This window comes from Condylostylus longicornis, unplaced genomic scaffold (genome assembly GCF_029603195.1).
Source record: "Condylostylus longicornis isolate FDR11 unplaced genomic scaffold, ASM2960319v2 ptg000106l, whole genome shotgun sequence".
NCBI classification, from domain to species: Eukaryota; Metazoa; Arthropoda; class Insecta; order Diptera; family Dolichopodidae; genus Condylostylus; species Condylostylus longicornis.
In genome coordinates this window covers 820589-837721 of record NW_026578074.1, presented here as the reverse complement: position 1 = coordinate 837721, position 17133 = coordinate 820589, and the positions used below count along the sequence as shown (strand labels likewise).

At 21.8% G+C, this 17133-nt stretch overlaps 1 non-coding gene across 1 annotated transcript; it reads left to right on the top strand.

Annotated features, from left to right (window-relative positions):
• The first annotated feature begins 8601 nt into the window (after positions 1-8601).
• On the top strand, positions 8602-8683 carry Trnal-aag (transfer RNA leucine (anticodon AAG)). The gene has a single exon. It is a non-coding gene; the product is annotated as a tRNA-Leu (tRNA).
• Positions 8684-17133: the final 8450 nt, after the last annotated feature.

Genomic DNA, 17133 nt, shown 5'->3' with positions numbered 1-17133 from the left:
TACTCATATATATAGTAAGTCCAAAATTCAAGTAAAGTCAATTTAATTCCAAAGAATCTAGGTATGTGTACGTCATTTTCTTAACTAACTTTAATTCGTTGAAATTTTACTAAAGTCTGTATTTAAACAAAGGATTCATATGAAAATCACATTTCTAATGAATATTATCGAGTGAAAAAATTAAATTTGAATTATGGAGTTTATCTACACGAATGTGATACAAAAACAAAGTCACATATAAGAAATTTACATTGACCAAGTAATTTACACATTTAAAAAACAATTAAATTATTCTTACAATTACTGTTTTGTAAATAAATTTACTATAATAAGTGGAATATATTCCAATTATCTTATTATCACCTAAGATTACTTGGAATGCAAATTTGTAAACTAATAAGGTATAAAAAAAAAACGCAAATTACCTTTAACCTGTAATTAATAATAAAATATTAAACGAAATATTTATTGAAAGTTAAAAAATAAATTGTGAACAGTACACAACCGATCGCACTTCTAAGGTCTTGCATACTCATAACATTATGAAATTTCCATTAGGTATTTATTTCGAATTATATGAAAGACAGGAAGTACGGTTTAGTTTATTATTCTAGAAAAAATGTAAATTTGGTTCTTAGTTGGGGCCCGTTTTCCGTAAACCGGGAACTGCAAAGTTTTCCAGTTAATTTCAAAAGTAGCCAGATGTTAAATATTGAATAACAAGAAACTTCGTCAAATAGCTCCCGAGATATGATCAAATATAATAAAAATCGCCTCTTAGTGAAATTTCTGTTTCCGAGTCCTAAAATTCCCGAAAACATATTGGCTCATTGTTGTAACATCCAGATTTCAAATATAAAATTTCAGGTTAATTGGTTCTATATTTCTGTCTATATGACCAAAAATGTAAATTCGGCCTGTATTAAGAGTCCACTAGCTGGAATCTGATTCCCTTAAAAAGTTAGGTAACTTGTTGTATGTCAGGTGGAGCTTCTACAATAAAATTTCAGAAGAAAATAGGCTGATTATTTTCTTAAATATAGTAAAAAAACATAAAATCGGTTCACATTCAAAATCCAGTTCCGGATACATAACATAGACTGACAGGCATCTCTCTAAAAATAGTTTATTTACGCTTCCCTAGCATGTAGAAACGAATTTACGCTGAAAACTTAATTCTTTGTTTGAAATTCTAAAATTACAACTTTAATAATAAATCATTTTTCTATTTCTAATAATATTGAAAAATCTTAGACTTTCTTGATTTAAATACCCTTGGACTTGTATATTTAGGCTTCATAAAATTTATTTTATTCGTGATATTATGCACGATATACATAATATACGTGAATAACTCACTTATTATGACCATACATTTAATAATGATAATTTTTATTTATTGACTGAACCAATTTCTTTATAATACTTAGTATTTTAGTGTTATTAACAGAAAAATTTAGAGAATGGCGTAAATTTTTACAATTTTCTTGTTAAATAAAACAACAAATAATTTTCACGAATAATTTTATATAAATTATGCCTAATATGGATGAAGGATATTATAATGCGACAATTTTGCATTAAACGTTAGAAATAAAAAAAAAATTAATATTAATTGATAATAATAAAACTATTAGTGATCATTTAATAAAATAAAAAAATATAACGGTTTAATAAATAATGAAACAAATGCATATTTAAACAATAAAACAAGGAAATATAAGTGACCAATTTCAAAAACACCTCGAACAAAATTTAATTAAATTTTAAACAATAATCACCTTATAATTCAAAATATTGTTTTTAAAAGCACTTGAAAAATAAGATGCCTTGTAAAAAAGTCTAAGGAAATAACATTGAGACGAATCAGTATAAACGAGTGGACAAAGAGAAATTATTATTGAAATAAAGGTGATTGGAACTCATGACTTGGTGCATGATTTTGCCATTTAAAGTTTTTTTTTTAAAATTAATGTGGTATAATATGGTTTGTTAGGGTGTATGAGTATATAAATATTGAAATCCAAATTTTTATGCAATATTAAGGATTAACAAACAATAATATTTTAAAATTCTCTCCGTATATTGAGTCATTTATCTTTTATTCTTTTAGTTTTGCAACATTTTTGTTTGACCGCAATTATTATAAGATTCTGGAAAAAAAAAATGTTCTGTCTCACATTAAAGATAAGATCATTATCCGGAAATTGCTGCTTTTAACAAATTGTAATTCAATGAATAATTAATGATCGACTCTTGAATCACATAACGTTCATATTAAGAAACCTTTGATTACTTATACTTAATTGTACATTTAAACGGGAGTTTTTAGAAATTTCTTTCTTCTTTAACAAAAAAAAAAAAAAAATTAAAAATTAACACGCATTCTCATCTTAATTTTGTTTTTCTTTTTCTTACACACCGTTAATATTATTGCGGTCAAATATTACTCATTTGTATTAACAAAAGCTTGGGATTTTCCAACATATTTTTGTTTTCTTTTTTTTTTGAATCTGAAATTTTATACAGCATACACAAAAGTTATTATTCATAAATTTTAAGTTTTTTTTTTGACATTCACCAATAAAAAATTTAAAGAAAAAGAATTTATATTAAAATAATGAATAGGTATAAAAATCTTATTGTAACAGAAAAACTTATCGTTAGGGGAAAACTTATCGTTATTGGAAAAAGTTATCGTTAAAGAAAAAACTTGTCGTCTAAGAATAAAAAAAGCTTATCGTGAGAGAGAAAAAACTTATCGTTAGGAGGAAAAAACTTATCGTTAGATATAAAAACTTATCGTTTTACATTAATTTAATGTAATTTTTCAATATAATTAATCAATTTATATTATGAATTAAAAATGAGTTTCATATATGTATATTTATATAGATACATATATGTTTATGAATGTTTAAGGCATATTACTAAAACTGCAATAATATAATCAAAAACATGTAATTATATTTATAACTATATAAAGACTATGTAGTAGAATTTTCTGAGCCCGATTTGAATTTTGATAGAAAGAAGCTTCCATGTGAAAGGATTGATTTTTTTTCATTACATTCTGCTGGCTCAGTTTTGCGACTTACTTCTTCCAGAAATTGTCCCTTGTTTGTACATATCATATGCTTATGTCATCTGTAAAATAGAAAAATGACACTATGCAAATCCTGTAGTTAGCGTGATCAGACTAATAACTGACCAATTATTTTGAAAAATATTTTTCTCAATATTTAAGGAATTTCAATCCAATTTCATAAATAACAATTCCGTTATATTTATCTGTTACTCCAAAAATCAAGGTTTCAATTGATATTTGACAGACATATTTGACAGGATAAATTCTCTATTTATTAACACTTTTTTATATAACATAAATCTTATTATTAAATCTGTTTATGTAGGTGACATTACGTATTCGTGTGCCGAAATGTATATATTAAATTGTACTAAATCTCTTACATTAAATCATTTAAAAATTTCGGCTTTTTTAGCATATAAACATGTACAAAATAAACCAAATATAAAAATAAAGGTGAAAAATCTCAAATATTAAGCAAAATAAAAAAAAATAATTCGATTCTTGACCTATAACAACTTTTGATTAAAATTACCATATGGACGGTTCTACAAAGCAAAAATAATAAAAAAAAATTCTTAAATGTTTTCAATTTCATATATATTTAATATTATTAAATAATTTTGATATTTATAACATTAATATACACCTATATGCACACAAACTTTTATACACAGCCAAATAATATACGTACAAACTTTCAAAAAATATTTTAAAATTTATTCAGAGATTTCAAATGATTAAAAGCTCAAAATAATAATTGAAAATCTCATTCATTCATAAATATTTATGATAGCTACTTTATATTTGCATATATGTATATTTGTGTATATGTGTGTATATAAAATGTTTTATAAATGAAAGCTAAAGTTCGCAAATAAATAATAACAAAACCGCGGAATACAATAAACAAGGTTGATTCATGTGATTTAATTTTTTGTTTTTTTGCTGTTTTGAGTATGAAACTTTATGGAATGTTAATAAACTCTACAGGGAAAAAAATTAATTCACTATATAAAATGACGTAGACAAAATTTTTTTTTAATTACACTCGATATGCCATTAAAAATATTTGGATTATGATTAGATAAAAATTTTTGGAGAAATTTAAATTAATATTTTGTATAATCTGTGAAAATATCTTATTTCTAAATATTTCTGCAAAAAAAAAATTTATGAAATTCTCTTGATGAAATTGATATAAGGACTCTCTTAATTTTTAAGCAATTTCAAGTCTTAGTCATTTTATTTTACAAAATAGCCAACATAGGATCTAAAATTTGTTTTTTTGAAATTCGCAATAATAGCACGGCAATAGTTAAAGAAAACATTTTTTGTGCAAAAAATTAGTGTCTTTGCAAAATCTCTAGACTGAAGTAATTTAATATACTAAATACATTTAAAAACTTGAATAGTCTACATATTTTAATTTTAGTCAGAGTTTTTCTATGTAATTAAATTGAGACAAAGGGTCAAGTTTTTTTCTTTATTTAAAAGATCATTTCATTAGTTATACACTCATTTTTTAATCACCTTAACTTTTATAATTATTAGTCATCATAATTAATTATTGTTTTCATAATAGGTCAAGAATGTTAAAGATTTTTATACTTGTAAATAAAAATATACTTGTAAAAAAATTTATCTTTGCTGGCATCATTTTGGTGTATATTTAGATGATTTTGAATTAAAATCAGAAATTTATTTGACAGAAAATTGAAGTTTGTTTATACATTGTCTTAAAAATTTCATATTTCTCTCAAAATTTTTTCAGGCAATTTTCCCATTTTTGAGAGTAACAGGTTTATTTCAATCATACTCAATTTATGGCAACATATTTGCATATCCGTACATGGACCTGCAATTTTGACAAGAAGATGACTGCTGATTTTTTTTTTAAATTTCTTAAATTCATGTTTTATTACATACAAACTGGGTAATTTAACAATAACATTATTGTCATTAAATTTTAAAAACTTTTCAAGTGATTATTCACAAATTTATTATAAAAATTCATAAACATTCAATTTAAATTATAAATTAAATTACGCATAATAAATTGACAAGTTTGACGTAATACAACGTTCATTCAATTTCATTCTAATTCAATTAAAATCTAACCAATATAACAAAATATGAACTGGTTTTTTCCTTATAATCAACATGAAAATATTATTTTAAAAAGTTATTTACAATTATTTTAACAATTTCCCTTTAATTTTCACTTTAGTTACATAAAAAAGCAAAAATATGGGAAAAACGCATACGAACGCTCATATTTCGGAAAAGTTAGACAACAATGACGCAAACAATAATGTTAAACTAAAAAAATAAATTAATAATTTTATAAAAAAAATTTCTTTTCTATTCAAATATCAATATGTGTGTACTATAGAAAAATGACATGAATACCTTCATTAGGCAATAAAATTTTTCATTTGTGTCCAATATGCATTTTATGTAAGGCAAAATATTTAAACATTAATTATATGTTACGGACAAGATCCGCATTGTCTCTAAGATTTTTTAAAATTACTTCGAGCAATATAGCATAAATTTGCCAAAAAAAAAATGGAACAATCAATCTAGAGTCCCTATACTTTTTGAAAGCATATTTCTAGCAATTTGATTATTTATAAATTTAATAATAATTTAATAAAATAATTTTCGAAAATTTCAATAACCATTACGATAATTCTTGAGTGTAAATTAATCAAAACGCTAGGAACACCGAAAAATTTTTATTATTTCTAAGTAATTTAAGAAAATATGCATTTTATTTAAGGAAATTGCATAGGACTTCTAAAATATCAACCTGTATACCGTAACAGATGTACATATATTACATTCATTAAATTTATTGTGACAATATAATAAAACAAGGGGCAACATAATCTTTTCCTTTCTCAAATTTTATGTATTTTTTTAAAGCACTTCGATATAATCTATATATAGATATATTTATATTATATGTGCATCTATAAAATAACTTAAAATTATTAAACAAATTAACATTTAACATAGATAAAAAAAATTTAATACGAGTGACCATTTGTATATTTTAATATAACAGAATATTTTTTTAAAATATTTTGAATTTTAAATAGTATACGAAAAATATACTTAATTATTTTAACTATGATTAAAAATAATAACATAAATAATCTTTTGTGCCGATTATCTATTTTGGCATTAAAGCATCATTTATTGTCCTTTACAACGTACTATTTTAAGGAAAAATCGGGAAAATTTTTGCTGAATTTTCAGAATCAAAAAAATTTTGTCAAAATTTTCGAACTTTGAAATAAGTCACGGTAATTAAAATTAATATACAATTAATGTACGTAAAGTGCGTATAATTATATATAGTGTGATTCAAAAAAATTCATATTTTTCGATTTCTACAAATTATAATATATACGAATTTGATTCACGAGTATAAATAATGTGTAGTTAAGGTATTTCTTGAAAATTTCGTATTGAGCTGACAGTTCTAGCCAAAAACAAAAAAAATCTCTTACGTCAAAAACTGAAAAAAAAAATCTGAAGTGGCAGTTTTAAAAGGAAATCTGCTAGAAATCCAATTTCTTGTCATTTTGTTTTAGCTCTAAAATTTTAAATTATCTTTTGAGCACATTAGTTATCCATTATTTAGATTTTAGAGTACAAAGTTTAATCTATTATTTATGAAGTTTAACTCTTCCATTATCCCAATAAATTAAATGAATACAATAACGAAAATTTTACCCTAATAATTCTTAAATGTCGTCATCCACCATTGTTTACTTTTATTTTTAAAAAAAAAATTGTAGCTGGCAGCAAAAGGCATACAACTGTCATTTTTTTCATAATTCTTATAAGATAATAATGGTCACTCTAATGTTATAATTTTAAATTTTACAAAATAAATCCCTGTTCTATAACCATATTGTATTTTTATTTTATACGATATGACCAGTCTATTGAATTTACATATAACACTTTTCTTTCTCTATACTTCGTTTTCTAAATCTTCTATAGCATTATGGTGGTGTTATATACTAAGTTGAATCTCATTACCATTACAATATTATAAATGTATATACATACAATATTATTTACAGCATCATTTTTATTGCATTGCATCATTGGTGTTGAAATTTTTTTTTGTTATACTTTACTTTTTTAATCTTAAAAATCTCTTTGAACCAATTTTTTTTTTTTGCCTTCTTTTCTTATGTATTTCTCTTATATGTAGCAAAGAAAACTTTGTGAATTGCACGAATTTAATTTGTTTATTTATGAATTTTTTTTAATCTTCATACCTTGTTTATTCCCTTTCCTCATCTATTTTGGTATATACATTCAAATTGTGTGCTGGCTATTGAAGAACTTCACGATTTTTAAATTTTAGTTTTAAACTGCATATCTTTACGGTATGACTACAGAGAGCTACTTACTTTATTTACTATTTTCTGCAACGATTCGATATAGAAAAGAATTTTTAAAATAATCCTCGATAATAAGTGTAAAGCAAAATACGAGAAAATTCTGAAAGTGAAAAGGAAATTAATTCTTATATACTAGATTAGGTTTTCTTGGTACTTTTTGAAATAAAATTTTATAATGTAAAATATAATTTGTTAGAATGCCATAAAACTCAAGAAAATTTTGTGATTTATGACAATTTTAAAAAGTCATATCAACTTCTAATAATTGCAATTTCGAAAATAAATCCTACAATCTTATTAGATTCTCATTCATGTCATCCTCTGGTTAAATTTTAAAAGTATACTTACATAAATAAATGTTAGCTTTAAATTTTTAGCAAATCCAAAGTGCTATTTAAAACTCTTTTGTTAAAATTCAAATATAATTATTTGATTTATACTGCTGTAATATGATGATTATTTTTAAATTATTGCAGTATAAAATTATACTGCAATAATTTAAAAATAATCATCAATATCTGAAGGTTTTTCCAAAAGCAAAACGTATTTTACCATTCACAATATTACACTTATCAGTGCAATCTACCACATCATTACAGCAGTAAAAAACCATTTATATCATTCATAATTATAATAAACACAATTAAAATTCACAAAACATTGTCATATTGTTATTACCCTAGCAAGAACTATTAAACCGTTATTATATTACCGTTAAATTTATTTCGTTAAATTTATAAAATGAAATCAGAACGAAAATTATTATTATTTCTTATAATTAATTATTAATTATCTACTTTGCACATCTAATTCATTAATGAATGTCAAATCCATTAAAAAAATATTATCGCATAAAATATCAGCTGTTTTATATAATTAGCACCTGTAAATTTACCTATACCCGATAGTATAATTTTTTATCATACAAGCTATGTGTATATTATATATTTATTTATTTACTTTACGTAAAATAAATATTTACTTAATCTATATTATTTAATAATATCACAAAAAAAAAATTAAATTTAGTTTAAATTCAAGCATATATTTTGGAAAATTTATTTTAAGAAAATAATTTTTATGGGTAGCGTGGCCGAGCGGTCTAAGGCGCTGGTTTAAGGCACCAGTCTCCTCGGAGGCGTGGGTTCGAATCCCACCGCTGCCAACAGAATTTTTTTTTTTGCAAATTATTTTTTTTTACAAGTAAATTTAAAAATTTACACAATTTCAGAAATGTTGTTAATTTAATTTTGTTTGATTTTTTTTAATGCAAAATTATAATACCATAATATTATTTAAATAAAATTAATAAAAAGCTTTTTCATAACGGTTCAAATACTTATTTAAAATACTCATTTTGTTTTTTGTAGAAAATGAGTGAAAAATATTTGTATTCGATTAGTTTTGGAGCATTTATTTGAATGAAATAATTAAGTTTTAAAACTTAAGGCCATCTGTGGGTAAAAAAATTTTCGTAACTCCACTCTTTTATAATAACTGTTTTACATAATTGGTTTTATTTACTGAAGTCAACATAGTAGTAGTTAGGAGCATGAAAAGTTATCAATGGAACGCAAACATTCTTTTGCCAGTAATATGCAGTATATAATGCAGGTTTTGATACTGAATCATTGCATTTTGGAAATCAATGATTATAAATTAGTACTGCCACGAATTAAAACTCTTTAAATTTCTAATACATTTTATAAGAAATCACATTTAAATTTATTATGCAAATTAAATTTATTATGTACATGGGTATTAAATATATTGGTATATAAGTATATACAATCAATGTAATCAAATTGTGTTTGACAAGTTTGATTTCTTATTAATATTAATATATATAACAGGAGTATTAACTATTTAAATATTAATTACTTTAGTCCAATAAAATGTCATTTCATTTCAATAAACATTAATTATTTTTTACATAAATTTGATAAAAAATAATTCAATTTAATAGATTAGACGTATTTGTCTGCATTTGCTGTATATAAAAATATTTACTGCGGTTCTAAATATTTTATCAGCTTAATATGAAATGCAATATAACAAGAATAAAACAAGATTTTCTTATATAATATTGCAAATTAAAAAAAAAAATCCTTTAAACTATTCCTGTCTATCTTAATATTTTTAAATATTTAAATGTGAAAGTGACTGTGATTTTACTATGACAATGGCGACAGCGGGGGCGCGGCGGTGATGGTGTTATTTAATAAAATATTTTTAATCTAAATTATTTAAATTAATAAATTAATTTATTAAATATATGTAACTACTTTTTATAATATAAAATTATTTATTTTATAATTAAAAACTTAGCTAATATTTTAGAAATAAAAATTATATTTCAAGTATACAGTATGTTTTACCTGTAAGCACATATATGTATGTACGCATATATATTGGTTAATTAATTACAAATATGCTTTTATAAATTAAACATGAACATTCTTGAATAATTTTGTTTTACATTTGATGAATTAAATTCTTTAGGTTTCTTAACAAAATTTTTTTTTCACATACATATTTAAATATTTTTGCATACCATTGTTGCAATTTATTCTATACTAAAAATATTTACTTCGAAAATCAAAACAACGGCAAACAAATCATTTAAAGTAATTACACGAAATTATACTGTATAAATTGACTGTAATATTTCATAATAAACCAAACAATCGCTACACAGTACACATATACAAATAACAACAATATAACAAAGCCAAAACCAAAATTATGCATAATCAATAAAGCACAGATCGGATTAATGTAAATCTTTTCAAAGCGTTCTCGATATTTCCTCATCTACGAAGAGCATATCATAGAAGTAATACGCAAAAAAAAATTTAAGTTTTAAATTTCGTTTAGATCAGCCGCTAGCAAAGTTTATGGCCCATTGGCAACATGCGGCCTATTCAACTTCAAACTGCGGTCCAATATTCTGCTTGCAAGAACAAAATGTATTCAATCGCGACTATTGAAATTTTTCAAAAAAAAAAATAAGAATTTAATCATAGATAATAGACATACATATGTACATATATAAAATTCCATACAAATTTATTATATGCCACAAAAATGTCAAATGGCAATCAGTAATGACAATTTAAAATGTCATTTCTTCTTGTAAGTTGATAATGTAAGAAACTGGGGTTGCCCATACTTATACTCGCATACTACATATTTGCCCACAAAAGTTTGCCGAATGTTCGTTTAATTAGACCATAACGATATCGTCATTTTGCTAAAAAAAAACAAATTATTTTAATTAGAATCTTAGTCGAACGAGTCCGGAAATGTCAAATTAAATATATTTTGTTATATTAAATGGGTAACTACTCAAATATTTTTAACTACGCATAATTATTAATACTGTTATTGTCAGATTATAGATTGATAAAATATACAGACTTTAAAGATAAATCAAATTGATAATATAAAATTGTATAATGTTATATTTCATAAATCTTATATGAATACATAACACATATATTTTGCATGTATATATTATTAAATATATATAGTGTAGTAAATTAAGTATGCAAAATATTTTATAATTTTTTATGCACAGAAATTAAATTTAGATTTTATTATCATATTGTAAATTGATAATCACTGATTAAAATGTCATCTCTCAAAAGAAAACAGTATTAAAATACTCATTCAAAACTGTTGGTTTAGCATGTACAAATTGATTCCCGATTACATTTTGTAACTTAACCAGAGTTCTGAAAATCTAAGAAATTAGGACTATCGTACTTTAGTACTTAATAAATCTATTTAGCTATAAAATATTTATTTGTTTGTTTGTTTGTTTGTACATATTTTTAAATTCTTAAGAAACTCTTGGTAATTTGAAAAATTCGGCTTTCCATACTTGCATTTCAATTCCATACTAATTCCATTTCAATCCTGAACGGCCGGACGCTTGCAAAATTTTTATGCTAATTAAAGCTTTTTACAACATTTTTTTTATTTAATCAAAATTTTTTTTTATTATATTGTTCTGTTATAATTTTCAAGGTAGTTTACATTTTATACATTATCATTTTTATTACAGTTATTTTTGACAGCATATTTATTTACTATTATTATTCAATATTAAATAATTGTTATTACACATTAAAAGTTATTTAAAAAAAATAAATAATTTAAAATCCTAGAAATTATTTCACATGTCAATTTGTTAACTGTTTATGTTATTTAATTTTTAATGATTTTGTGTGTGTATGTATTTTCTCATATACAATTTGTAAACAAAGAAAATGCAATATTTACATTATAAATTACTGTAAGTATGAACTCCGGTTCATTAGTTTTTGAAATTTATGCCCATGAACTTGAATATACAAAAGTTTTCAGTCAAAAATTTGGAGTTCAATTGAAGCTTTTTTTTTCGCTTAATACAAAAAATAACTCAAAATAAGCATATTTTTTCAAGAAGTTAAATTTTAAATGGTTTGTTTCTAGGATAAATTTAAGAAAAACAATGAAAATTTGTATGTTGCGGAAATAATGTGAACTACAAAAAATTAAAAAAACAACGATTATCTCCGCGGTACTCATTTTACATTCGGGTTTTTTTGGACCATGTTTGCATGTATTTTAAATGTAATTCAATTTGGTAACGTGCTCCTGTACTGAAATAGAAATAATATTAAATTTATAAGCTATTTTGAAAAATTTCTTTACTTACTGTATGGATAAAGGAATATTTTAATATACAACAAATTAAATTCATATTTATAAACTGAACGGATATCTGAATATAAGTTGAAAGTATCTAGAAATAAAAAGAACAGCCACTGTGATATGATTTGTAATTAAAAAATACACATCTCCAGTGACGGTTCCCTCCACTTCTTCGAATATTTTTTCGAAGTTTAATTAAATTTTAATAAACTTTTTATTTTAGGTTTTTAAATGTTGATTTAGTCCAGCGAAGTATAAAGGAAAATCACTGTGATATGTGATTAAAATATTTTCTATCATATCACAACGATCGTTCCTTTTACTGCAATGGACATTCAATTGCCTTGTATTTATTTCACATAATTCTCCAAGAATAAATATTGTTGCTTTGACCACAACGAACTTCAATGGTTGTCTAGCTTTATGAGAAAATATATCACTTAAGGCTAGACTACCAAAGAAATTAATTGGGTTAAATGATAATATAATTTATTATAACAGTATATTTTCACTAACTGTTAAACTAAACTTATACTTTAAACTAACTGTTAAATTAAACGTATACAAATACGACGAGTGTTCAGTCACTGATTAGACTAAATAAGATTAATTTTAATTTACAAGCAATTAAAAAAAAACAAGATTAAATTTGTTTTCACTAAAATCACTAAAAACAAAAATGTGTTGAAAATTTGTAAAAAAATTATGAGACACACTTTGCCCAGTGATGATTTTTTTTTTTTTTATAATTATTTTACATCAATCTGTTCAAATTGTGCCGGATAATTTTACAAAATATTATTCATTTTTTTTTTTAATTTAATTTTAATTTCCAAAGTTGTTAATTTTTAATTAATGTGAATATTTTTATTATAAGACAAACTTCACCCAGTGATGATAATGGTTAACAATCAACTGAACAAGGTTTGTCGTATAATTTTATTTTACAAAATAATTTCGTTAACATCAATATGGACACTTTATCTTTGAAAATTTAATATTATTTAAAAACTTTTAAACTACTTTAAAAATAACAAAGAACAATATATACAATCTTTAGACTTTATAATCATAACTAATAATATAATTGCAAATTATTAAGGATTTTATACATTTTCCCCCACCATTATTTCTTAATATCCTAATTTAATATTTTCATTTCGCCAATATTTACAGGTATTTTTAAGAACATCTTTATACCAAACGTTCTGTGAACCATAAAAATTATTTTAGTTTGAAAAAAACCTGCATTTCATAGCCATTATAACATTAAAATTATATTGAAATAATTTTACCTGTGCCTCCTTTACAATTTCATCAAAATTTTTAAAGTGTTGCAGGTAATTCAATATTAGGGCATGTTACTATTTATGTAAATACCGCACAAACGCTTCTGTTATATTTTTTATTGCAAAAATATTTTGAAAAATTTCAAAATTTAAGATTTTGTACAATTAAATTTAGATTTTGCTTAAATATGTACTACGCTAATGGGTACATAATATTAGTATTAGTATTTTTATTACTTAAATTGAAAAGCAATATAACGCAAAAAAAAAAAAAAAACCCAAACAGATGACGGAATGTTAACGAGAAATAAATGTGCTCATTAAAAGACAAAATATTTTAAAATTATTGTCTTTATATTTAATATTTTTTTTGGAAAATTCTTTTAATATCAGGTTACTTAGAATTATGAAAACTGTACTTTATTTTCATGGAATTGAAAAAATAATTTGAATCCTTTCTAGAATAGTAAAGAAACGATTCATGAATGTACATGTAAAATATTAAAGCAGGGTAGATATATTTCATTTATGCTGGAAATTCAAAATTACGATCCAAAAGAAAACTAAATTATTTCTTAGAAATGTTATACATCTTAAGCCATTATAATTATGATTAATTTATTTCTGCAACTTAATAGAATATTATTCTAGAAATTAGAATTTCTGCAAATTATAAAATAATAAAAAATGCTGACAATGAAACTCAATTATTATATTTAATGTTATTAATTTAGAATTTTATTTTATTTAAAATTGCAACATGTTATGCGATACAATAATTTCTAGCAATAACAGTTCAGAAATTTTTAATATTCATTCATATTCTCTCAATTAAAGGTATTGTTTAAGATAATCATGGTATATTTTTAAAAAATTTTATAATTTCGAAATTCAATAATAAAAACTTCAACACATATTTTTAAATAATGTCTTAACAATTCAAATGATACACCTAAAAATGATTATAGGTAATTATTTCATATTAATGAAATTTGTTTATTCTTCATTTTTAGTATAGATCATCATAGAGGTTTCTTCGCCAAATAGATCAGATCATATAAATGATTCTGAAATTGTTATACAAAATCTTATTTTAAAAAATATGCTCTTAATTAGAAGTCATCAATATATTCTTTGAAAGAAGAAAAATTTTTACATTAATTCATTTCATTGAAATCATATCATCCTGGATAAAAGCCTTGTTCCGGTTTCAATATATATATAACAATTATATATATATATATATATATATATATATATATATATATCTATTTGATATAGAAAAGGGTTTTTAATATAAAAATAAAAACAACAACAAATTTAATTAGGTAATTTTTATATATTTTTTTTTATTTATTAATTTCTTTTTGCCTCATCTTTGGTATCTTTACTTAATCAATTAATATTTTATTATCTAAATTATGTTTGAATTTTAATATTTTATATGTATTTATCAACTGTATACTTGACTATCATATTTTAATATAATTATAATATACTGATTTTGTTTTATAAATTATAAAATAATTTATGATTAGAGATATAAATTTATGTACTTAAAAAAAAAAAAAAAATTAAATTACATTCATACATAAAATTATAAATTGTACTAGAAAAATATTCATTATTATTTCATTTTTTTTTTTTCCAAGTTTTTGTTTTTTATTGTTTTTTGTATTTTTATTTGAGTATCGATTGTCCTACATGAAAAATTAAAACTATTTACATAATTATTTTATTTCCATTCATTTTTAATAAATAATTAAATTTCTATTGATCTTATATTGAATAAAATAAAAATTAAATATTATTCTGTATTATTCTATAAATTAAAAGAAGTTTATGTATATTTTATATACACATATTAAAGTTATGTTAAAAATTTAATTAATTAAAATTAAATACTAAAAGTAATTAAAAATGTCTACTATACATGATTTTTATTTTACATTTTTAAACAATTCCCACACAAAATATGCCAAATTCTATTTTAATTGTGATTTCTCTTAATATTTATTTAATAAAAATATTTATTTTATAGGTTCAAATATTTGCATATTTTTTTTTTTTTGTTTTATTTAATTAATTAATCAATTTTACTATTATTTTTGTGCATTAGAATGATTAAAAATGTTTTTTTTTTTTTTTTAATTCTTTTTTTAAATATTTATCAATTTATTAAAATATTTTTCATATTGTTTTGGAATTAAAAATATTATTCATATTTATATTTTTCAATTTTATATTTAATTGATTTTTTTTTTTATTATTTTTGTTTGTCTTTTTGTATTTTTTGCAATGCAATTTTAGGGCCAATTAATTTTGTATTATGTACATAGTAAATTTTAAAGAATATTTTTTTAATTTAAATAAAAATAAAAATAAAGAATTATGAATAAATTGGATACTGTTAAGGAACTTCAAATTAATGATTAAATTTTAATTAGCATTATTTAAAGAATAAAATTCAATAATACGAACAAATATAAAATAAGGATTCAATTTCAAAAAATTCAATTCTAATTTAGACCTTAATATAAAGTAAATATATTCGATAGATCAAAATTGAAAAAGAACGTTCGAAAATCGTAGGATTTTTTTTAAAAACTGCAAAAAATATTTTAAGTTTCAAAAAAAAATCTGACATAGAAAAATGATAGAGCAAAATCACATGTAGATCTGTAATGATGCAGAAAAAGATTTTTAAAAATTTAAATTAGAACTTTAAATCTGAATTATAGAAAATCTACTTTCATGTACATCTTTTATGGTTTTAATTGCAATTTTATAATAGCATAATCAATAAATTACTCAAGTAATGAATTAAGAAATTTAAATTAATTAAAAATTCTTAAATCTATAATTATTTTAAAATATCAAACTAAGGCTTTTTTTTTTAACAAAAATTAAACAGAAATTTACATAAATTATAAAAATAATAGATTTAGAATACTCATATTAGAAATTTATATTTTAAATACAAAAATAGTTTTAAAAAAAATTTACTTCCATATATTAAAAAAAAATTTTTGAATAACAAACATTATTTTTTGTAATGTAACTAAAAGTAATTAGTAATAGTATTTATATAATAATAATCAATATTAAAAAATATATTATAAAAAATTATCAATAATTATAAAAATATTTAAAATTTCATATTTTTGTTTAAATTAAATTAAAGGTTTTGCATATACAAATAAAATAGAATAATCTATAAAGATTGATAAGAGTATAAAATTATCAAAATTAAAATAATATTTAACGATTTACTTTTAATTAAAATTAAAATCTTAATGAATTTGCGATTGTGTATTTTTATTAAATATTTTATTCCATAATTTTTGTTGTATATTTTTCTTTTGTCTTTTTATTATTTACTTAAAATAGTTTTATAAATATTTCTTTAGTCTTGCTAAAAAATATAAAATATTATTTTTATTATTTTTTTTTTTTTTGTTTGTTTTAAAGAGGGTATACACATACGATAATTACAATTTTAATATATAATAAAAATCTATTTACAATACTTGAATCTTATATATAATGTGATCTTATTTTTTAAAAAAAAAAAAAAGATTTGTTCTTAAAATTTGTTATGAATTAGAATGCTTTAAGATATCAA